This window comes from Tetrao urogallus (genome assembly GCF_951394365.1).
Source record: "Tetrao urogallus genome assembly, chromosome: 18".
In the NCBI taxonomy this organism is placed as follows: domain Eukaryota; kingdom Metazoa; phylum Chordata; class Aves; order Galliformes; family Phasianidae; genus Tetrao; species Tetrao urogallus.
Window position 1 is genome coordinate 9,209,569 of NC_136831.1, and position 24,867 is coordinate 9,234,435.

The window sequence follows — 24,867 nt, forward strand, 5'->3', positions numbered from 1 at the left end:
AGCAGATGCTTTAAGACCCTTACAACAGAGAACTTTCCAAGGAGACCTTTCATTTCCCAGTATCTGTGTATCTCTATCTACTTCAGCCGTCTGTTTTTCTGCCTTCATCTCTGGGCTGTCCTCTGCCGCCCTTCACACTCGCTGTTTTCTCCAGACATCGGTGACACTCATTATTTCTTGCTGCAAAAAATATGAAAGTTGAAAAAGTTCTTTCAAGTTGCACAGGCTGGGCTGCCTTTTCATTAATCTGAGGGGGGAAAAAAGCAGCAATCACTAAAAGCCTCTCCTCTCTGAGCAGTTTGAAAGGGACAGGACTCCTCTGTGATGTTGGCAATACCGTGCAGCTGTGAGGCGAAACACAGCTATCTATAGTGGGGGGTTTGTAGAGGTGCAAGCTGCAAACAAAAATGATCTCACTTTAATGAATTACCTCAAACTCCTTAAACTTCATGAGCTCTAATCAGCTCTAATGAGTTATTTCTCCTTCTCAGAGTGAGAGTTACAGATTTTGTTTCAGCTCCTGGTTCATTGCATAAGCAAAATAAAATTTGTGAGTTTATAGGGATGTGCAATAAAGGTCTCCTTTTCAATAGCAGAAGTTCTGGTTTCCAGAGCACTAATCCCACCAGGACACTGAGGTCCCATTGGGAGACCACTTTAGGAAGGGCTCTCTCTGTCCACACCCTTCTCCCTGCTGCTCAAGGTCATTGATGGGGTAGTGGCAGAGGATGCTGATGAAGATGTGATCACAAAGTCCTGTGCTGGGGGTACCAGCATGTGCTAGCTGCTTTGGAGCATGCCCAGTGACTGCTTCTACAGCCAAAAGCCCCTGTGCTGATGCTGTGATGACTTGATAGGAAAGGGCTTTCATCAGCACCCTTACTGTGGCCTAAGCCATATGGGCTGCCAGGCTGAGACTCTTCCCCACAGAAATGTACATTCAGAGTTAACACTTGTGCCAAGTCTTAGCAGGACTACATCTTCTTTTCAGCCTTGAAAGCATAGAGATAAATTAGACGTATCCTGGATTCAGCATCCCGTGAATGTCTAGCTGGAAGAGATTTACTGAGTCTTTAAGGCTCTCCATAAGCCTTTTCTCTTATAACGGCTTTCACGATCCAAAGTATTTGCCAGGCATGCTGTGCATAACCCCCTCCCCACACCCACACACAGACTGGCATTTCATTTCAAGCTATGCTAATCCATAGCTCTTCCTGCACTCATGCAGTTTCAGTTATATTTTATTTATTATAGGATTTCACTTCAAAATTTAACCTTTTAATATCTTACAAGATGTCTCCTTGACAGGGTAATGCCACACAGACATGGCTGCCTACATGCTCAACAGAAATACTCTTGCAAACATAGAATTATTAAGGTTGGAAAAGACCTCCCAGATCATCAAGTTCAGCCATCAACCCATCACTGCCATGCTGACACACAGAATCACTGAGGCTGGAAAACACCTTCCAAGACCATCAAGTCCAACCATCAACCCACCACCAGCACAGCCATCAAATCACATTGGTTTCTATTTCTTGTAATCCTCAGTCAGAACACTGAGATATTCCTGGTGGCTTCTTCTTTTCGTTCTTATTGATTGCTGCCTAGAAGCCATCCAATAACCACTGAGCTTCTCACTCACCTTGGTGTCCAAAGGAAATCAGACTTGCAGCTCATAGACAATGAATGTGAGCATCTGTCCACCAGGAGAACCTCTGTACCTGGTGCTCAGTGGCTGCTATATTCATATGGTTATGAATTCTTCTCCATGCAGGAGCTGGGGATCTCTGTCACTGCTGCTTTTCTTGGTAGAGTGGCTCCATCTCAACCTCCAGAAAATCCTTTATTTTCAGTAGAAGAGATGATTTTGCCCAAAACTGCTCCAGGGCTTGACCATAACCAACTTCTTGGAACAAACAGAGAGAGATGAATCTATAGAGTCATGGCAGAGAGACCAAACATGGGGCACCCCAGGAACTGCCAAGGCTTCATGTGATACTCAGCCTGCACCCTTCTGAGAATTGCAATGGTCTACTCCATCCCCCAAGTCTTCATGGCAGGTCATCATGTTCTCTATATACAAGGCAAAGGGCTTTCTTTCAGAGCTCCTGTAAGCTCAGGAGCGTAGCCAAATATGTTGGCACCCTTTATGCGTGCTTCTCATCCTCAGCTCAGGCCTCAGAGGGGTTAATGCCCCACTTCAGTTCAGGAAGACACTTTCTGTATGCTTTTGCAGTTGGATTCATTCCTCTAACACTATCAGGTCTCCTTGGCACCTGCATCATTTATAATATTCCTGCCTGCCTCCAGGGTGGAGGAGATACTGAGGATCTGAAGGGTTATCCCACCCTCCCACTCAGCCCCTGTAAAAAATTCTGAGAGCCCTTGAAATTCAGTGCCATGTTTTGCTCTTGAATGACTCTCCAGTGTCAAGGTAGGGCATGTGTGCTTACAGAAATGGCTTTTGTCTGGTCTCATTGCTCCCAGTCCTCTGTAAAGCTGTCTGGAGGTTCCTATAGGTACAGTTTTTCTTCTCAAACATTTTAAACCAGAATGATATTTAGCAAAGCCAAAGCTTTGGGAGCTTCCTCACATCTCTCCAGCATGCCTTTCTCTTCTGATTTGGTGGAGCTTCTTGGTGTGCTTCCGTGGGCCAAAAGCCAATGGCAACAGCCCATCATGGAGAGCTTGTGTCTGCATCCAGACTAAGAAGCAAACTCAGGGCAGGGCAGCCCATACTGTCTGATCAGTGCATGTCTCATGGCACAGCTCTGAGCTCTGTTAACCAGGAATGGCTCAGATGTTAGATGGACCAGGAAGCATTTTCATCCAGTTTTTTTTAATTCCACTGTTTGTTTTTTTTTGTTGTTGTTGTTTTAAATGGAGTTCAGCAGTACAACTACTAGTCATCTTTCACCAAAGTCAGGATTGGAAACAATCCTTAGGGTGCTTAATCTCCAAAGCACTCATGCCATGAAAGTAACAGCTCTGAAAAGTGCAGTAGCTCATCATTAGTGGTCCCCCAGTAGTGTGCACAGGGACCTAGGAAATCCATTGTTACAAATAGACAGGGACAACACGTTTCAGCATGAGATCATCTTAGTTCCTAAAAGGTGGGAATTCAACAGTGCAATGCAGAACAAAGTCAGCAGGGATGTTGTTTCATAGCTGTGTGCAATACGTCGCTGCTGAAGGAGTAATAGTCAAACGTTTTGGCATTGTAATAGTCAAATTATATGCAAAAGCATACATAGTCATTACTCATTAATTAATTTAAATAATTGACTACTTCAGAAGTATGTATGATCTGTCTCTTCTGCAGCTGTTTCATTTGGCTGATCTATTGTTCTGTGGGCACACATTAGGAATGTTTGTGAAATGCACAAAATATTTAGTCTGTGAGTGTTGCATAAGTAAATACACTTTTTATCCGAGTACTCCAGAAGCAATTAATTAACACCATAGCCTGAAAGAAGAGAGCTGTTCATAGATCATTGTCACAAAAAAAAAAAAACAAAACCAAAAATCAACAACACCCTTGGTTTCACTGCTGGGACAGAAGTTTGATTTGCATGGCCATGGATGAGCCTAAAGCACGGGAAGCTCAATGAACCCAGACAGCACTCATTGGAAGGGAGAGGTGGCCACAGCCTTGATGAGCCATGCCCCCAGGCTGATGATGTCACAGGGATATGTGAGACACAAACACGGTGTGTCTCACTTCACTCAGGGCTTCCCACCTCCAGATGGCTCCTGCATTGAGCACACAGTGTTATTTTCTGTGCAGATGGAGCTAGAGAGCAGCGTTGTTACTGAAATAACAATGGTGATAATAAAAGTTTGTTTTCCTTTTCTTTTCATTGACCTTTGTCTGGTGGGAGGGACAGCCAATGCCAACAGCTTTCCAGCAGATGCAATTTCACATCCATCATGGAATTTGGGGTTATGCCTTGCCAAGCTCCACCACGAGAGCTTGTTCACCTCCCTTGGAAACACATTTTCAGCCAAGCCCTCACTGTGATGCAAAAAAATTCAGAAGAGTTTCTACCTTCCCATAGGATTCTCTCTCCTTCTTGCCTTTCTGTGACTTTACACGTTTTATTGCTGGTCACCATCAAAAATACTTAAACATCCTTGTTTTCTCCCTGAATTGATCAGAAATGGTTTTAGCCTGTCTATTGGCAAAAGTCACTTCTGGGCTGGCAGAACCCACACAAGGGAGGTGGGACTTTGCAGCATGGATGTCTTTCCCTACCTTAACTTCCCTACCTTAACACAGGTTTATTCTGTGTGTTAGAAACTTCTTTCACCTTTTTTTTTTTTTAGTGACAAAATGAAGACTTTCAGTCATTGGTAATTTCTCTTCTCCTGACCCATGTGGAGTATTTTCAGAGGAGTGACACCAACATGGAGGAAAATTAAATTATTGTAACTAAGATTGCCATGTTACGGTTCTGTTTTTCTCACTTCCCTTTTATCATCATGACTGCCATGGTTCTCATTCTGGCATTGCAGGTGGAGGCCAGAGGATAGCTTGGATGTGCTTTATGGTTATGGCTATTTGGTAATATCAGAGTCCTTCTTATCTGCAGAAAGAATCTGTTTATTGTATACCCAATAACACTCAGGACAAGTCTTCCAAACATCCTGGGCAGAGACAACGAGCAAGGAAATGATCATAGCTGTCGTGCACTTTGTACTGAGAAGAGGTTACCAGTTATGGTTATTGAAACCATAAGAATGGAAGAATGTATTTTCCAAGTGAATAGCAACCTCCAAAAAAGGAAAGTGCAATTTCTGAGGAGACTCAAAGTGTATTTTAAAATCAGATTTGGGAATTCAGCCATCTGTCCAAATATTGAAATTCATCAGCCATTTCAAGTGGGCGTTCGTCAAGCAGAAACATCCGAAGGAGCTCCCACGCCTGCTGTGTTACTGGGTTTGGGATACAGCCAAACACCATTGACACAGTTTTCTTGCTCTTGCGTCTTAACTTTTTTTTTTGGCTGCAAATCATCTTTGAGTGTGAGCAAAATATAGCTGCCAGTTTGGCAAAATTGCCTGTGGTGTGAAACGACGACAGGTGCTAGTAGGGTTTGCCATGTGTGGATGGAGAGAGAAGGAGGAAATCCTCCCAGATGACGTGGAGAGTCATTGCTCCCTTACGCATTGCTCCTAAGGAGGAACTCAGAAGTGTCCTGCTCTGCTCTGCACTGCACTGTGGTGCTTTCTTTCAGCCCTTCATTAGCAAAGCATTTTTTTCCCATTCTGTAATTATTGCCACTCATGTGACAGACCAGGGAAGCTTCTTTTGCAGAGCTATGGTAAAGAAGTGTAGGAGTTTCTGCAGGCAAGTAAGGCAGGAATTGGTATCTGCATATCAAACATCATGCAATTAGTAGGAATGTGTGTTATTACTCTGAACAAATAGCTGCCACGTCAGCTGCCACCTGTGGCTTTTGAGAACTCTGCATCTAGGTTTAATTCCTGCAGGTTAATTTGTATGGATAAACTCAGCCTCACCATGAAAACCGTGTCTCTAACCATGACCCAGGGATGTCCTGCTGTACTGAAACATCATGCTGCTCTTAGCTTCCCAACTTCTTGGCTGCAATTGGTCTGAAGACTGATAGATCCTGGTGAATATCTTCTCTCCATGGATAAATCCACACAAAGAGAAATTTGTCTTTGCTCATGAACTCAAAATAAAGGTGTTCTGTTTTTGGTTTGTTTTTTTTTTTTCTTTTCTTTTTGTCCCTCTGAGGATTTGGGAAGTTTGTAACACATTAAATCTCTCTGCAATCTCATAAATGTAAATGACAATGTTATAAAGAGTCAAAAGGTGCAGAGAAATCAAAATAATTAAATCTAGGACATCAAATGCACAATGAGTTCCTTCGTCTCACACTCAGATTAGGAAGCCATACTATGCTGCATTTGCTCTGATGGAGAACTAGGGATGAGAATAATGATATGCCCTCCAAGGCAGCTTTGTGCAGTACAGTGCAGTACCAAACACCCAGAGGAACAGCATAGTTTGAAGGTTTGGGTAAAGTCTGACTGGGGCACACTTAGCAAATGAGCTTCTAGTTTCACAGCTATGGGGAACATCTGGCAACAGATAAGCAACAGCAGGATTGGGCAAATGATTTTGTCTACTGATTTAATCAACATCTACAACCCCTCTGTATACCAATACTTCTCCCCTGTGTCTTCTCTCTTTCTAATACGGAAAATCTTCCGTATTAGTGTTGCACAGCCCTGAAGCAGGTCACTGCTGGGAGGGCATGGAGCATCCTCAGAGTGTTTGGGATCTGCTTGACCAAGGTGATCTGATCTTGGAGGCTGTCCTGCTCTGCAAGAGGACTGGAGTGTTCCAGGGGTGCCTTTCCAAATGCTCTTCTACAGTTCTGTCAGAGCAACCCAGAAAACTACACAACCACATTTTCTTATCCATGCACACTTTGAGAGCAGGAGTTAAAGCAGCTGGAGATGTGCTGCCTGTAGCATCACACCTTTCCATTGAGATAGACCCTGTGAGGTGCTGTGCACTTCCACTGCTCTGAATCAGTGAGCTGGAGCACACAGGAGGCATCCATAGCCTGACTCTGCCCTCTCTGTTTCTTGCTCTTACATAAAGCATTATTGAGTTCTTTTTCTGGATTTGTCCTTCTCTGGAATCTTGCACAGCACTGGAGCAGAAAGCCAGACATACCTCTGTCTCTTAGCACAAGGCAGGATCAGAGCTTTCCATGGCAAACATGGAGAAACATTCACGAAGCAGAAAACAGGCAGAAAACATTTTCTTCATTCCCCGTTCTCCTGGCAAGTCTCAGTTCTCTCCACCAGCAGTTGTTTACAGGAACAAGGCTCCAGGTGCAACCACCAGCCTGGCTCCAGCTGAAAATCACAAAGGATCTTGCTTTTGGAAATGAGCCTTTTATCAGAGCCAAACTGAAGGTGGAGTCACCCACTGCGTGCAGGTGAGAGCCCCTGCCCAGGTAGAAGTCAGCTTTTCCTCAGCAGCCCGACCTGCCCCTCTCCCAAAGCAGAGCAGCTGCTGAGCCTTCTGGGACTTCTCAAGGTGCACCATGAGATAGTGCAAAACCTGACCCGGCTGACTGGATCTCTGCTGGCACACCGTCAGACAAACCAGCCTTCCTCTGATGATTTGGTGAACTTCTGAAGGCCAATTGATCAATACTATGCCAGCAAGGGTGGAGGAAGCACACACAGTGTTAAGCATTTAGGGTGGAAGACCTGGACTGCCCCAGATGCTTCACGAATGTTTGTGAAATGAAATCTTGGCAATGAGCTGCATTTCGTACTCAGAAGTATTTATTTCATGGGACAATTTATAGAATAAATTGCTAGGATACTTACCCATCTTATTACAACCCAGAACACCTTGGGATGCTTTGGCTAATCATGATCAAATACCACCAAGCTGTCTTATAGCATTAAAGAAAATATTTGATTGCCAGAAATCCATTACTGAGTAGACATCTGTGCACTGAACTCAAACCGTGAGAGTATTATTCACTGCTTTTTTTTTTTTTTAATTGCCAAAGATGGTTCTTTGTAATATGTCTTCTCACACTACTGTACAAACACAAGATTTGCATTGGCTTATGAAGTCCTAAGCCTTTGATACAGTGCATTAATTAAAAATGTTTCATTCACAAGAGAGGAAGGAGAAAATTTTACATGAATTTCCACAGAGCTTTCTGCAATTTCAGGAAGAGATGCAGGGCTCTGCATAGTGTGATCTGGGGAATCTATAGGCACTGTGAGCCCACTGCAGTGCTGCCTGTGATGGGCAGGGGAGCACCAACACAACAGCTTTAAGGGGCATGGTTTAATGGGGAAATACTGGTGGTAGGTGCATGGCGGAGCTGGATGATCTTGGAGGTGTTTTCCAACCTTGGTGATTCTGTGATTATCTGCTAAGCAGTGCTACACGTAGCAGGCTGATTCTGTGCTCCAATGGCATGAAAAGCTTCTTAAAAAGTCTGGTTTTGAACACAAAATAATTGTGCCTGTTGCCCATTGACATCTCATAGCGGAGATGCTCCCCTGGTTTTGGGAGAAGCCCTGGTCTGTTCTCTGTTCCTCTTTGGAGCGACAGATTTCCCTACAGTTTGGTGAAGGATTAAATAATCTGCCCTTTGTCATGGTGATGGACTGTCAAATCCAGGAATCAGAACAGGAGCTGCAATCTAACAAAATCTCTACTTGAATGCATCCGAGCAGAGGCTCAGAGGAGTTTCTGGAGAAATGATTGTTCATTTTCCCCTTTTGAGAACCTTGGTTGGAAATGCAAGTCTCCATTTGTATGAGCCTCAAAGGGAGTCTGTTTCTTGTGGTACCGACCTGAAGTAGTGCAGAGGGGAGCTAAGGGGTCCTACCAGGAAAGAAAAGGATACTGGAAAATGAAGATAATGATGAGTCCAAGGAGGTGTGTTCTCAGCAGAAGGCAGCTCCAGTAATACCTGACTGCGTGAACACCAGGGCCAGGGGAAGAAATTCAGGAATGTTCAGAAAGAAGTCAGCTTCCAGGCTCTGTTGTCACATCTGATTAAATCCTTTGTTCCCAGCAGCCCAGAATTAAATCTGCAATCAGCAGGACTTGGGAGTCTGCCACTAAAAGGACAGTTCACCTGCTCCAAAATCTAGAGGTTAGATCTTCCTGAGACAGCATCTGCAATCCCTGTGGTTGTCTCTGTAAGCCAACAACCCCAAAACTGTTTTACACCTAAAAAGGGGGAAATAAAAGTTTGTTTAAAAGCACCATGGTCCTATGAAAACGTAAGATGTCAACATGGTCAGGAATAAACGCAGAGCTGAAGGCTCAAGTTAGGTCCCAAGTGTCTTTCTCTTCTTGCTAAACCAAGACATCATACTTGATCTTCTGCCTGAGCAAAGGGACAGAAGAGGCCCAGCAGTCACAGTCTAAACCGTGTGAGTAGAGGGAAAGAGAAAGGCTGCTGTTAATGTAGGTAACCCACAGGATTCCATGCAACAATTTATAACGATCCATTTTGTGATGGGTGCTTCTGCAAATAACCTTGACTCCACAGAGTCTCATTTATTCTTAAAAATATAGTTCTTGTTGCTTATTCCACGCTATTTCCCTCTTAAGAGATCCCCTCACCTGGTACATCACATGTCCAGTTTCTCAGCAGGAATTACCAGCACAGGAAACCCACCACACCAGCCTCCCCTGTTGAACAGGGCACATTGAAGGTGGGCAGTGGGTGGGAGAAGGATGGACCCCACGTCAGAGGAACCTTTTCCTACCACACCTTCCCTCTTCAAACCTCTCTTGGAACAGCTTCTCCAGCTCTTGCTCTGGCCATGTCTTTAAAGAGAGCTGGATTAGCATGTTGCAGGCTGCTGAGTTGTAGCAAAGACTGGAAATTCAAAGAAAGCCAAAGATAGAGGACATGGAGATGAGAGCAGCACTGCCAACCACTCCTGCACCCATTGCTGCGCTGGAGCCTCCCATGGCCTCACCACAGGCTTCATGGAGGGGAGACAGCCAGCATTAACCCCTGCAGAGGCAGGGACACGCACACTGAGCCCACAGCCCTGGATGAAGGACCTCACATAAGGCAGATGCCATCCTGAGAACCCTCCTGAGCCTTGCAGAGGCCGTGTGCTGTTAGGTAACCCCAAATGCTCAGTTTCCTGCCCATGGCAGTAGCGAGCAGGCTGTCAGTTGTGCTCAACACCACCAATGTTAAGCAGGGTGGGGGTCGGGGTGAGCTGCTCAACAGCCCTGAACAGATCCAGCGAGCAAATACGTTAATTTAAAAAATAATGCAAGCAGCGTGCAGTGATTTGTGGAGCTCATTAATGCTGGAAAGCAGCTTTGACATCTGCACATTGTTCAGCCGAGCCTTCACCATTCAGGGCTTTTGGATGTTCCCAGAGAGCCCATGCAGCAGCAGCAGCGTCCCTGCCTTGTTGTAAAAACCCTGCAACTTGCTCCTGCAATTCTGACAAATGCCTCTAAATACAGTCGTTAATAGCATGTCCTTGTGAGGCAGTGTGAAATTGTATTTGATGTTACTGAGCAGCTTGGAGAGTAATTACCTTTAACACAATGGGTCTGACTCAGGTTTTGTGATGAAAATATAGTTTCAGTGACAGAAATATTTGTTTAATTACTCCATATGCACATAGGTGATGCTATTCATGTTTGTCTGAGCCTACATCACTAGCAATTAGCATCTGCTGCTGAAATCCTCAACAATAGCTATTTTGTGATCATAAAAGGGGCAAACTCCCTCCCTCTTCACAAACAACTGTGTGTTTTGCTTCTTGCTGATAGCAACTGGGATACTGAATTCTTGTAAATATCTGAGTAGGTCATGTCAAGAGCACAAGCTATTGTCTGTGTGGAGGAGAGCTTATTACAGGTTTATATTTACCCATCTAAAAGCAGATCCTCATTAGGCTACAGACATCATAGCATCCTGCCATCAGCTGCTAGTACAATCTGTGCGGTTTAATTAGACAAGTCCTGAGGAAGAAACAAAAAATGCTGAAGGAAAGTGCCCAAATCACTAGATTTCAGCTTGTGGCCCAGCTGAAATCCTGAACTTGAGTCTCTGCTGTTCTCATGTTCTCGTGCACCATCCTCTCACTTCCCAAAGGCAATGGTGCAAGCCAAGTACCATTGGGAAGTCCTCCATGGGGAAGACACTGATCCCAGAAGGTGACTGTAGATACAATTTTCTGTCTGTGTCTCATTTAGGGGTGCCTTGATTCTATAGGAGGAAAGGTCCCACTATCTTTTCATAGAACAAACCACTCCAAAATATTTCAGTTGAACAGCCACAGCTCATTGCACCTCGTGGTTTGCAGTCAATAGGAAACACTTTCAGACTCCCACAGCAGAAAGGACTGCTTTACCTTGTCACCATGATCAAATCCCTTATTCCAAATCTGACCTGGGATTAATTTACCATTTTGGCTAAATATTTTCTGGGATCTGCGCTTTGAATATATGAGGCACAGGCCATTCTATGCGGTCAGATCCATCACTGGGTGGGTCACAACACTCCAACAGCCTTGTGAGTCCTGTGATGCCCAGAGTCTTTGCTTTAGTGCAAAATGATTGCATCTTGGGAATTGCAATGTAATTAAACTGCCAACTTCAGAGGAGAGAATGGGAAACACCAGCAAAAGTATCCCTTTAGCAATCTCTCACTCCAGGCAAGCACTACTTAATCTGGACTGAGTCATGTCAAAGCTCTCCAAACCCCTCCCCCTCCAAAGAAAAGGAAACATGATTTTAACAAGAGAAAACCAAAGTACATTGCAGCCTATGGAAACATTTTCTTCCAGCACCGTTGTGGGGACTGCAGTCTCCCCAGAGTTACTGCTGGGGTCAACACAAGGCCAGTTCCATTTGTGATAGATCTTAATGATGGCACTTGATGTGTTAATGGATGGCACAGAGATGCTGTAGGGATGAGAAAGTGTCAAGCACTGGAATAAGAGACAGAGAAAACCTGTTACAGTGACTGAAAGTGAGCAAAGGGTGCTGCTGAGTGAAACCCCTAATTTGTCATAACCTTATTTCCAGAATTTCATCACTGGGAGCTGTCAAACTTCCCCTACACAGTTTCAAGTGAGGCTTGCTTGTACAGAATATTGTTGATAGAGAAGAGGGTAGCTCTCCTGTGTATCTTCACTTCTGTCACTGTGTGAAGGAAAATCTCACACTGCAAGAGGAAAACAGAGTAAATGATATGTGAGAAAATGCATTTCCACACGAGGATTATTTCCCTGCAAATAAGATCTTGCTAAGCATCATGGGCCCTGCAGAACATGTCAGCCTGTGCCTTCAGAGATGCTAATAATTTCTTGCATAACAGGGAGAGCTTTTGCCTTCCACTGATGAGGGCCTGAGTGCACTTGGCAAAGGCTGGTCTTTGCTGGCCTTGAGGCCTCTACAGCACAAACTGACAGATCTAAAGTCACAACATGGTAGAGAACAGACTGAGAAGCTGTATGCAGCATGTGCAGCACGCGTGTGCCATGGGACATTCTCATCCAGCATCCATCCATGAAAATCAAAACAGCCCTATCCAAATCTCCCTGTCCAGGAAGGCTGGATTTTTGTCCCAGGATTTTGAGCCACCTTTTGTTACCTTTTTGATGCATTTTATTTCCCACAGGTGATGATCACTATGTGCTACCACTGGAGTTACAGTTCTGGTGACACTCACACCTACCTCTACTCTTCCAACCATCCCAGCTCTCACCTCACTCTCATTGAGCTGCTCATCAAGTGCCCAATCCTACAAACAGAGACTTGTGTTTCTGCAGAGCACCATTCCACTCTCACACATTGGATTGGGCTTTTCCAAGGAGCATCTCTGGGGGTTTCTCCTGCTGTGCTCTTGGTCACCATCCCCTGAACCAATATGAGAACCAGAGACAGTTTTCTGACTCTGGTGATGGATTCTTTACTCTGTGGTTATAGTTTGACTTTCCATGCTAAACATGCACAAAACTGAGTAGAAACATTCATGGTGTTGGAAGAACTGAATTTGCACTTGTTGCTGTTTTCTGCTCAGAGTTCTGTTTCTGTGATCACATCCAGAAATTACTCATCGCAAACCAAGACAGGCATGTTAGGCTGGGTGAAGGGATCTTTCTGTTGCAGAGAGAAGAGCTACATTATTTTAGGACAAGCCATCTCCTTTGTATGAATCTATGCTTATGGTTAGAAACAGTGGTGCTTTAGCAAGAGAAGGCCTTCAGTATGGGTCTTCTACATCAAGAAGGAAGTTTTGTGTGCTGTGTAGGATGAGGATGGAGGCAGCCACTATCTGAAAAGCTTTGGAGCACCAACAACTGAGCAATGGGAGGAAGAGTTGGTCCGAACTGTGCACATGGTGGGACATAGGGACATACCCATGGGGCTGCGCCATGTGGGCAGAATCCTGCTACCCACTCTGCTGAGCTGTTGAATGGTTCCACTTCCAGCTTCAGTCAGTCTTTGCTGAAATTGTTTTGGCATTGTCTCCTGACAGTTGGTTTCATGTTTGCTGCCACTCATGGCAACCAAAATCCCCTGTCAGAGAGCTTCTGCTCTGTGTACTCATAGCACTGCCAGAGATGGTGAGACCAGAGATGTACCCCGAGTATCACATCTGGGCAACTGCCCTGGAGACCCTTTGTAGGCAATGGGGAGAAACAGCTCCCAGGGAGCAACTGCCTGCATGGAAGAAATCACACCCTAGGAGGGTAATTTGTCTTTACCGACTTTAAAGTCCACTTCAAGAGGGGTTAATGCTGAATTTTATTTCTGCCAAACAATATTCATTTTTAGACTAACTCATTTCCTGTTGCCAGGCTTTGTAGTGTGGGTTCTGTCTCTTTGTTCAAAAATGCAGGAGAATTGGCAGCTGTCTGCTCAGCGCTGAGGGTTGGGATGCTTCATCTGTGCAAGGTGCAGGTCTTGATGTCTCTGTGAACAGACTTGACCACAGGCTGTGTGAACTTTACTACAAGTCCAAAGCACATGTGCAAAGAAAACAAGCTCTGCCTAAATCAGAACACAAAGGAAAAAAAAAGCTGTGGCAGAGAGGGCTTAACAAAACACTTCTTTCTGATGGGCTCTATCCACCAGCCGTGTCCACATTCAAATTCTCAGTGTTACATGCATTCCTGGACATCCTTCAACCACTTAAATATTTGCAATAAATAGATTGCTGCTTCATTCACTGATGAAACAGGTTTGCTTTGTAACAACTGAGTCCCTCTTCCAGAAGGTAAAGTTCTGCAGAGCTCAGCTCATCCATCCAAGTAGGTGCAAAAAGAAGACCAGTGGTTCTTGCTTGGGCTTTAGTTATTGGAAAGACACAGAAATGTGAGGGGCACATGTGCCAGTATGGGCAAGTCATTGGTCAAAGCATAAAAATTTTGGAAGAAGAAACAGAAGGTACATTGCTTATGGACAGGCTGCTCTGAGAACTCTGAGCAAGAGTAATAATAACAATTAATAACAGAATGCTTGAATTATTGATAGTAGTAATTCATAATTGAATAACTGATTTCTAAGCACTATTATGGGGACCCTTGTCACATTAACTCAAAGTATTTTGCAAGCCTCAATGAATTAATGTCAGGATTATTTTTTTCACAGCCAAAACTAAAATGAAACAGAATCTCTTCAAACAACTCCATCTCTGTATAAACCCCATGCACATTTCCCTTAGAGAGATCTGTCATGAAAACCACCAGGGTATGGTGATGGCTCCTCAGATCTCCCATCAGCATGAGGCTTCCATGCACACGTGTGGACTGGTGGCACTGGTGGCACTGGAGGCGGGCCCTGCTGGGGTGGTTGGGACAAGATGGGAGTCACGGGTGAATTGGGTGCAGAATAATGGCCTTAAATAAAACCTGTCTTCTGGACTCTTTCCTTTTCTCATGGACCAGGAAATAGCCTTTAATTTCACCAACCTGTGAATTTCTCTTTTCAATAATTATTTTATTTTCAAGACAAAGGCTTTTTGACTCAAGTGGAGAAGGAGAATCTGCGACATCAATGGACATTCTGGCTACTTACAAGATTGCAGTAGGTCAAGCCCCATCCTCTTCATCTAAGATTAAATGATGAAACTTCCCATTCAATGCAATCAGTTCAAATTTTCGCTCTCTTTCAGACCTCTGCTCTTTCCCCATTCCTGTTGGTGTCCTTTTGGATTAAGGCTGCAGAAAATCTCCTAGGCAGTGCCTTTCTCATACCATGCCAGTTATAATCATTTTCAGTTTCTCTATAAATAATGCCTCGGCTCCAAAGCATCTCAAAGTGTCTTTCTGCCATCTGTAGCAACTTGCTGTTCCTATCAGCCATGCAATGGTTTTATCATTCTTCCTCCACAAGGCTTTGACTGCTTCTTTTGTGATTTCCAAGGATTAGAATATAAATAAGAATATTTATTTTCCACCACAGATAGGCTTGTTTTGAGTAGTAAAAATCATACAGATAGACAGTGGCTGTTAAAGCCATTCTATTTTCTTTCTGTATATCAGAAGGTTCCCATTCACCTTGAGCTCTGACACTCCAGAACGTACTGCTCTTTAGAATTAAGCTCACGTTACCAGCAAAGAATCAAAAGGCTAAAGAAAAGATTTCCAACTGTTGATGGAAGCACACTTCATTTCTTCACCTCTTAACTTTAGAAAGTATTGCAGATAATTCTTACTGTAGCACACATATTTATATTGCCCTTGGTCAGTCCCTATTGCTCCACAGAGATCTCAGGAAGGATTTGCTCCATTACCTTCCCAGGTACCAAGGTGAGGTCGAAAGACCTGTAGTTCCCTAGGTCCTTCTGGAAGATGCATGTGATGCCTGGCTGAACAACACAGTTCCTGTCATTCCTAATCATTGGCACCCACTTGTGTACGTGCTGATGTGAGCATGGACAGGGCATCTTTTGAAATCAGTCTGCATCCAATTCAGAGGCATGAAATGAGATTGGGAAATGCTGCAAATTGTATTTGATTAGTAAGAAAGAACAATGACTTTAGAAATATGTTTCCCACTATCTCCAACTCTCTTCTTCTGGTTCCATTTTGACTCGTTGCAAAACCTGGAATTAATTGGTTGCTAGAACAACAGACATTTGGCCAGCTGCTGATTATCACTGCTGTGTCTTTTGGGCAGCAGACAGGGAACTGGTGGATCTGCACTGCTGCTTGGGCTGAAGGCAGCCTTAGGATTAAATCAGAGTTACAACAAAAACTCTCTTGGAGTCCAGCCTCACCTTGAAATATGTGCTCTTCAAAGTGCAGTGCAACTTTGCGTCTCTATCCATCAGTCTGGAACTTCCAGGAAGTCTCCAGATCTGACTGGGAAGATAAAACTGAGAAAGGCTGCTAGGAAGGGACCTTGGCCTGAAACAGGACAATTGCATGGATCAGGTCACTCTGGATTTATCTGAAACTTTAAAACCTCCACAGTCAGACCTTACAGCCTCTTTGCATGACCTCTTGCAGTGCTGCTCGACACTCCTGATATTCCTGATCTGAATTTTCCTAGCCTGAATCTCCTCAGCTGTAAGTGGCTTCTGTCCTTTTTCATGCAGTAGGAAGTTTGATTTAATTGCATGCTGCCACAGAGATGGAAGACCCCATCTTCAACACCATTTTACCTAAGAGCCTTTGGCAGTCTATACACGGGCTTCAATCACAAGGCATAGGCTATTCCCCTGAGATGCCTCAGAGAGAAGAGCTCCATGCATGCAAACCTGGCCAGCCCTCCAGAGCAGTAGATTATTATTTAACTTCTACTTGGGATCCCTCTGGCACTACACTGACTCAAAGCAAGTTGTGGTTATCATCAAATCAGTGATTCAGTGTTGAAGTCATAGAATCATAGAATGCCTTGGGTTGAAAGGGACCTTAAAAATCATCCAGTTCCAACCCCCTGTAATGGGCACATTGATCTCCTCCAGCTCTGTCTGTCCAGGGCCCATCCATGGCCTCGAGCACCTTCAGAGATGGGCCACCCCCAGTTCTATGGGCAGTCGTGCCATGGCCTCACTGCTCTGACATCAAATCTAAATCTCCCACCTTTTTATTTTAAAACCATACCCCTTGTCCTTGCCCGCTCCATGCACAAACACACATCCATCCTGTTTGTCTGCTCTTGTTACTCCCTGCATTTCCACAGCCTTTGTAGACACTACAAAAAAAAAGAAAGAAAGAAAGCAGCAGAGACAGCTGCTCAGTGTAATCCAGGAGATCAACAGCAAAGCAAATACTTGAACCCCAGTCATGGTGCTCATCATTTTCACCTTAATAGACTGGTAAAACCAAGGTGAACTGGCCTTCCCACAAGTTAGACTGATCCTTCAGTCCCACATCACAGCTGCCTGCCCTGTGCTCACATAGAAAACACTTAATTCTCCGGGGTAGACTAGCTTCTGCCTTCCACTCTCTTCCTTTCATCTTTAGGTTCACTGACCTGGTTAACATCCTGTCTGCTTTTCCTGGCAAGCAGAAAACTTGTGGATTACTCTAGTGCAAAACATACCTGCTCAGCAGAGCTGTTCTGGAAGGCATCTGACTTCAAAGAGCTCCTTGGTATGGAGCTCCTTCAGATCTACAGGATGGATGTTAAATCACATTGTTACATTCAGAACATTAAATATTGAGAAATGAGTTTATTGATAGTAAATCTGATGTCTTAATAATATATAATAGTCCAAACTATCCACTGTTTACAGAAAAGTCTCCCAGGTGAAATAATGAACTTGTTTTGCAAAATCTCCCTAGCATCTACCCTTGTTCTCTGCAGTTACGCTCACCCTCCCTGTGACCTTCAAGGTCCTCAAAGGAACCCTAGGGGAGATGATGACAAGAATCCTCCACCAAGACAAGCACGATGCTCATCTTGAGCTTTTCTTCTTCTTCATTCTTGGCCTTCTTGAGCCTGTTTACACCCAATTGCAGATCGTTCTGGAGTCCCTCCTGCTGTTAGCAAGGCCATCTACCAGGGAGCATGGCTGATGGAGTGGCACATCTGGTCCCACACTGATTGTACTCAGTGAAGTTCATCAGTAACTTTGGCCGGCTAAAAGCTGGGCTTTCCCAGGACCAAATGGTGATCTAGGTTTGCTCTGCAGGCTGTGGAAAGTATTGCAGTCATAGAGTGCTCAGAAGCCCAGATTTTCCTTGATTTTGGGAAATCCAATTTCACATGCAGTGAGCAGGACAAACAGCCCATCTTTGTGGGTGCTTCTTAGTGACAGGACACACACAGGTATCATCAGATCAGATCAGGTGTATGGTCCCTCTAGCAGTACCTTGTGCAACCTGCATGGGCTGCCAGCAGAGGCTTTCTGCTCCCTCCAAAATAGGCATTGCTTATACTTTTTCTGCCATGCTTCCAGATCCAGTCCGATCCACAAAACAAAATCTCTGAAAGGCACAGCTGAAGGAGGATTTGCACTAAGTTTTTTCCCCGGGCCCAATTCCTACTTTACTCATGCATTGCTCGTGGTCAGAACACTGTTTTCTCATTTATGAAGTAACTCAGTGCAGAGTTTATGTGAATGCTTTCCTTGCTGCAGGTGCTCAACAGTCTGCTGTTAGAGGAGAACATCCCTTGTTCAAAACTAAAACCACTTTTGTTGGATGCTGATCACGAAGCATGTTTATGTATCTAGAGAGCACAGCCTTAAAGCACATAGGGGCTTTCTTGCTGCAAGGAAGTAGTGAATAATGCATCCCTCAAAAACCTCCTTTGAAAGTGCTTGGTGAGTGTTCCCATCAGAATCCCATCTTCCAGTCTTCCTGTTAAACAGACAGGAGAAATGATGCTTTGAGGTGTCTCTGACCCAGCATCTACCACAGAGGGGCTTAAGCTCCTGGACAACACAGACACAGTACTGAAATATAATTAGCAGCAACAAACATCACTAACAGTGTGCTGGAGTGGGATTCTTTTCTGCAGAAGGTAAGAAGGAGCTTGGGATGCTCAGATCCTGCACCCATGCAGCCCTGCATCTGCAATGTGAAATTTACAGGAGGTTCTGCTGTTTTGTACATAACGCCATGGTCTAAGGGAGATAATAGGTCATGTAATGAGGACCAGAATTCACATTTAAGCCAAGCTTTGATGCAAATCTGGCTTTTGCCTCTATTTATAGCTGATAAATGGGATTTACATGCTGTTGTATCTGTGGGACCAGATAATAGGTAACTTGCTTTAGTGCTATGGCAAGTGCAGATAAAGTCTGAAGAAAGAAAGTAATAATCTCTCTGAAAAGGAGTTACAAAGTTAAGAACACTTTTAAGCCTCTGTTGCTGAATGCCTGTGTCCCTCGTAATCTTCATGCTCATAAGATGTGTTATTGCCAAAACTAAACAGGAGTGCACAAGTTAATACCATAAACACACACAGGGCACACACTAAAGGATCCATGATTTCCTTCAGCTGGCAGAGAGCATTCAGTAAGGAAACACAAAGCCAGTCATTATCTGGAAGCTCCAGGTAACACAGGTGTGTGTTGCTCCCTGGAGCATCTCACCCTGGGGTCCATCTTGGTGGCCACAAAAAGGAGACAAGGGTGAATGATGGAGATGCAAAGGCTGGAAGTCCTGGTGAGTTTCCAGAGAAGTAATTCCAGAGAAGAGGCTTGGATACGTGGTGTTTTCAGTACAACATCCCAAGCAGTTGTGTTAGCACTGACAAGGAGCAGCGATGGCAGGGATGGAGATGTCACTGCTGTACTGTTAAGCCATGGCCATAGTGAATAAGGGGCAGGAATCAAAGCCATGTGTGCCTGCTTGCAGGCAGGTTTCTCATGCACATTTGATTCCTGTTGGTGTCACAGCCCAGGAAAAATGAGTATTTGCATTCCAGGGGCAGAGACAGGGAACAAACTGCCAGATCCTGCTCTTCTAGACAGGAGGTTGATTTAGGAGATCAAGCTGGACCCCCATGTCTCCTAGATAATGCAACCAGAACTAATTACAACTCTTTGCCAAGGAAAAAGAAAGGGAAAGACGTCCAGACTGGGAATTGGAGCAGCTCTGTCTTGGAAGACAAAGCTAAGAAGTCTGTGTGGATATAGGCTGTAGGTCATTACCTGAAACTCTGACCACTGGTGACTAAAGGTCATTTGCATCCCACTGACATTCAGGAATTCATTCGATGCTCCCTCAGGAAGTGGTTTGATTTCTCTTGCAGATAGATCTTCATGGTGCAGGGAGCTTCCATTGCCTTCAGGTAACCTTCTGCGTGCAGCCTACAAGGTCTTCCCACTGTTTTGCCTTGCTACACCTCTGTGCATAGTCCAGGTTTCCCTCCCATACACTGTGCTTGTTTTCTAACACTGGAGAACAGATGAAGTCCCCTTTGGAAGCTTCTGGCCTTCTGGCATTTCGTTTTTCTAAATAACCATGGTATTTCTGCAATCTGTCTGAAAGCAATTAGTAAACAGGAAAGAAAAGGGAAAACCATCAAATAAATTAATCAAAAAAAGAAAAAAAAAGTAGTTGATGCAAGTAATTACTGTGAGAAGTCAGGTCTGCTTCAGCTGGGTGTATTTTTTGAGATGTGCTGGCCTGCTTTGACACAGCCATTTGTAGATCTGCCTCTGCATGTCTTGGGGGACTTTGCATTGGTTCCAGGGAGAAGGAATGAGCTGCTCTGAATTCTTCCAGAGCTGTAACCTGCTACAGAGCTTTATCTATTATCAAGGAGAGTAGAAGTGAAAGCACTGAATGACATCTCTAATGGGTCCTGTTGTTAGTGTGTCATTTCTGGCTTCAAGAAAGGCAATTGGATTCTGGAGTCTCTTGGAGTGATGGATAAATGACAAGCAATTTCATGAGCTAGAACTGAATTGATGTGAAAGCAAGAAGCTAATTGGATTATATGCTTGTCAGGAGTCTTTTTTTTTCCTGTGCTGTCAGAGATACGGGTTGCTTTGCACAGAGGCAAGTCAGAGCTGCACTGTGACCAGCACTCCTCTCCCAATGAGAACAGGACCAGTGGTGACAGCACCTCATATGCCCTCAGGTCTCAATTCCCCAACTTTAGCAGTGCTCCTCCAGATCACCACAAAAAGAAAAAAAGCAGTGGGTTAACAGGCCTTCCAAACAAATCTGCCCTCATTTTTGTCAAGTACCTGCGTGTTCCAATCTGCGTGGTGCTCCCACCATTTGGGGCAGTGCAAGAAGAGCAATATTCCTCAAAGTCATACATTGTGGGAGAATGAGAAGACATTGAGAACAAACGTAATGAAAACTCTTCCACCCTAAGGACATTAAGAGGAGGGAGAGTGGCAGCCCAGGGAGTTTGTGCAGTTTCCCTCCTTAGAGGATTTGGGGACCAGAGCAGGAGAAGTCCTGAGCAAACTGTGCTGTTCTTAGAGCAGACATTGCTCTGAAGATGATATCAGACTATAGATCTCCCACGATCCCTTTCCTCCAAATTACCTGATGATGCCACAGCTTAGGAACTGGATCTGTCTTCAGAGTGACCAACACAAACAATCTTCTCTGATCTTTTAATGCAGAAGCTATTTATGTGAAATGAATATTCCAAAATATCCAAAATGATTTAAATTTATGGCACTGTCCCATGCCACGAGGAAGCTTTGGGACAAGAAGTCCATGAAAATTCTGCTATTGAGTCAACCTTGTCCCTACACTTAGAAAACAGTGACTCTTAGCAGAGTCACATTGCATTTATGCACATGGGTAGGGGATTTTGGCACCAGCCTGGTTATCACTGACTATCCCATGATATTTAAGTGGAATGTGCTTGGTATCAGCTTTGTCTGTAACTGATGTCATCCCATTTTGTCAGAGACATGAAATATAGTCTTTGCTGTTTACTTCAAAATGCAAGATAAAATGATCCCTAAATGAGATGGAGAGTTGGCTCCCTGTCCTAGGTAGATTTGGGCAGAGGTTGTCTTATGCATTGCCACAGTCATCTCCTGTGGCAGACTTAGAGGAAGTCTGACCATCTCTCAGCACTGTTCCTCACCCAGGGTGGTCGATGACAGATCCCTGAAGGCACAGCGAGCAAGGACCTGATGGGAATTATGCTCTAGATGTCTTTGGAGCCTGGCCTGTTAGAGTTGTTTCTCTGCTAGGAAAGGAAGATAGGAAATGTACAGTCAGTGCATTGGAGAGGGTACAGTCCTTGTTTATCTGGATCGTGGCCTGGCGTGTCCCAGGGAAGAGTGCATCGTGTAACAGCAGCTGCCAGAGGATGGCAGCAGAACCGGCATAGTGAAGGAGAAGCTCCGAGTCCTCTGAAGTCCACAAAGCTCCTCTGTGCAGCTACTGACTACGAGAGGCTGATCAGCCCTGCAAGCCCCCCTGGCCCCAGAACACTGCAGGACTCTGGTGTTCAGGGTGCTGCAGTTTGGGGCTGGAGAGGATGCAATCCCCTGCGTCCCAGGAAGCAGGAGGTCACTGCCTGGAGAGAGGTCACACTAACAGCAGACTCACGGCTGCTTTGTGTCCCAGGTGATACATCAGGACACAGCAGGAGACAAGTCCCTCCTGGAGATGCTCCTATCAGTAGGATATCTCTGCCCAGCAGTAAGTTGGTGCCTCTCCTATCTTCTCTCCCGTGACAGATGTGCAGAACACTCAGGCCGTGGGTACACAAAGGCCCACACAATATGACAGTCATGGTGCATTCAGCAAGAGGAAGGTCAAATGAAACCCTTGGTGAAGATATCCAGCCAGGCTGGATGCAGGTGCAGCCAATAATTCCCATGCTCCAAAGTCTGGTGAGGTGGAAGCTGAAACCCAGAAGAAAGGTACCCAGCACAGCAGTGTTTGTGTATTGACTCAAACAAAAGGTGATTGCTGCCATGGAGCTCAGAGGCCAGAGACATGAAGAGATCTTGGTGGCCAGAGGGCATTTGGGTCCATCCAGGTGTTAAATCTGCTGAATCAGATCTTTATTCTTTGTCTGCGTGCTTGGAGGAAACTTCAGAGAAGGGATTGGGCCAATGTCAGAAGGAGAAAAGAGAGCTCCATCAGTGCAAGGGTCGTTACTGATTGAAGGAATTGATTCTGACTTTTTAGATGTTTATTTTTCCCTGTTGTCATCAATTTTAATTACATTCTCTTTGTGGATTTCTCGTCAGGTGGTTCTGTCATTTGGGTTTCAGGATGCTTTGTAATCTCTGATATTTAATCATTTCTGTTCACAGGCATTTTTCCCTTTAAGACTGCCTTCACAATGGGCTGTGCTGTTCAGAAAACTACAAGTTTATTAAACAAACAGGAATCTCAGGGGACAAAAGAAACACTGCAGCTGCTGGCTATCATGTTCAGAGTATACATTTCCTATTGCGGCTCATTGGAAATGCAGCATGGGCTGAAACTCATCACTATCATTTGAGGAATACAATATGCAGCAGAGCAATTGAAGCCACCAGTGCTGACAGGCTCAGCAAAAAGGGAGCATTGAATTCCACCAGGCTCTGGAGCTCTCCTCACAGGTTTGATTTCCAGCTCTGCACTGGGACACCAGCGAGCAATTTCCCAGTTCTCTGGACTCTGCTAGAGGACAAAACCAATGGACTTTGATGGCGGTTCCATCATCATGTCTGGAAGACTCCTGGGTCTAGAAATCAGTTCAACCCATCCCCAAAACAATGCCATGCTTACAAAGCACAGAAATGCTCGGAGGACTTCCATCACTGGTTCCCTTGTTTTGGAGGTGGAGGGAGACTCTGAGTTCTGCTAATGTCACTTTTTCTGCACTGTCTGGAGTATTAAATTGCCAGTCCTGACCCTGCTTGCTTGCTTTTTTTTTTTTTTTTTTTTTTTTTTTTTCATTCAGTCCCATTATGGTGAAATCAGATTGCACAGTTTCATTTTAAATCCATTCCTGACCCAGCAGCTCAGCACAACCATTGATTACACCAGTGCTTTTTTATTTTTTGCTTTTTTTTTTTTTTTTAATAGGATGAAAACCTTTTCTATTCATAAAACATATGGGCTTTGTTTGGCTTTGTTTAACAAAGCTTAAATTTGAAGCTGCAGACTACCCAGTGCCTTCCCACAGCATACGCAGGCTGCACGTGTCCTTTGCTGGCAACTCATTCAGATCAGACATTGTTTGCCAAGAGATTATTCATCCAATATGCCCATTATTCACAGCATAATTTTCCCATTATTCATCAAATTCTGCCAGCCAAATTCCCAAACGTAGCAACACTTTCTGCTCTTCAGCATCAGAGTGAACTAGTCCATCTCCATGCATCACCCAAAGCGTCTCAGTCACTGATAGCTCCACCAAGGCCACCGGAGACCTTCCTTGCAGGTTCAAGAGGGCAGAGTCCATTGAAACAGCCCCATCCTTTGCCATTTGCTCACATCCTCACCCCAGTGGTGGCAGAGTGGTGCTGCTGATGACCACAAGCTCAGAAATGCCATATGATGCCCCATTGTTCCCATCATTGAGACCCAGTTCAGGTGTGGCCCAGTGCTACAGAAGGGATCCTTCGTGTTGGGACCCTCAGTACATGGTGAGGAGAGCTGAGAGCTCTTCACCGCTTGACTTGGACAAACTGTGTTACATCCCAGATGCTTCCTGTCATTTCTTTCATAAGATATTAGCTAGTATTAAACCTAACCCGATTTCCTACATTAAAGCAGTTGCTGGCAGAGGTTATTTTATTAACACTTTATTTTTACATCTTAATTCTCAGATTTATTTCTTGATTCATTTAGGAGCACAATTGTCATGCAGCTAATGAAATAAGTAATATTTTCTCATTCCAAGAAATCTCATTAAGCTAATTAGCATGCTCCACCGGCAGGCGAGTTTGATTATACTCTTTTAAATGTGTATGTTATTTATTTCTTTGCTCTCTAGGCCCTGCCTCCTCCCTCCCCATCTGAAACTAAAGAAGGGCTGAGGCAATGATCTGTGTCACCCCGAAGAAGTGCCACCACTGCCTGGCACAGGCTGGCCAATGTTCACCTAGGGTAGGGGAACCTCCTGCATCAGCAGGTGAGCATCTCTGCTTCTGTGATAAGGCACTGCTGGAGCCCATCTCAGAAGCTCCCCTGTTAAACATGAGAGACAGAAGGGACGCAGTTCAGTGTCACTTCTTCAGCTCCATGCCATCTTTCTTGCACACACTCTTGGTGCTGTAGCAGTCTGTGCTTGGGGTGAGGTGCTCACTCCTTGGGGGTTCTGTAATGTGAGGACAGCTGGTCCAGTGCCATTTCTGATAGAATGAACTGCTTGTGCCTGTCCTTCCTTGTGGGTCCAGGCACAAACCAGGACCAAATGAAGTGCGAGCATGTTGTTAAACCATGCAAAACTCTGTCTAGACA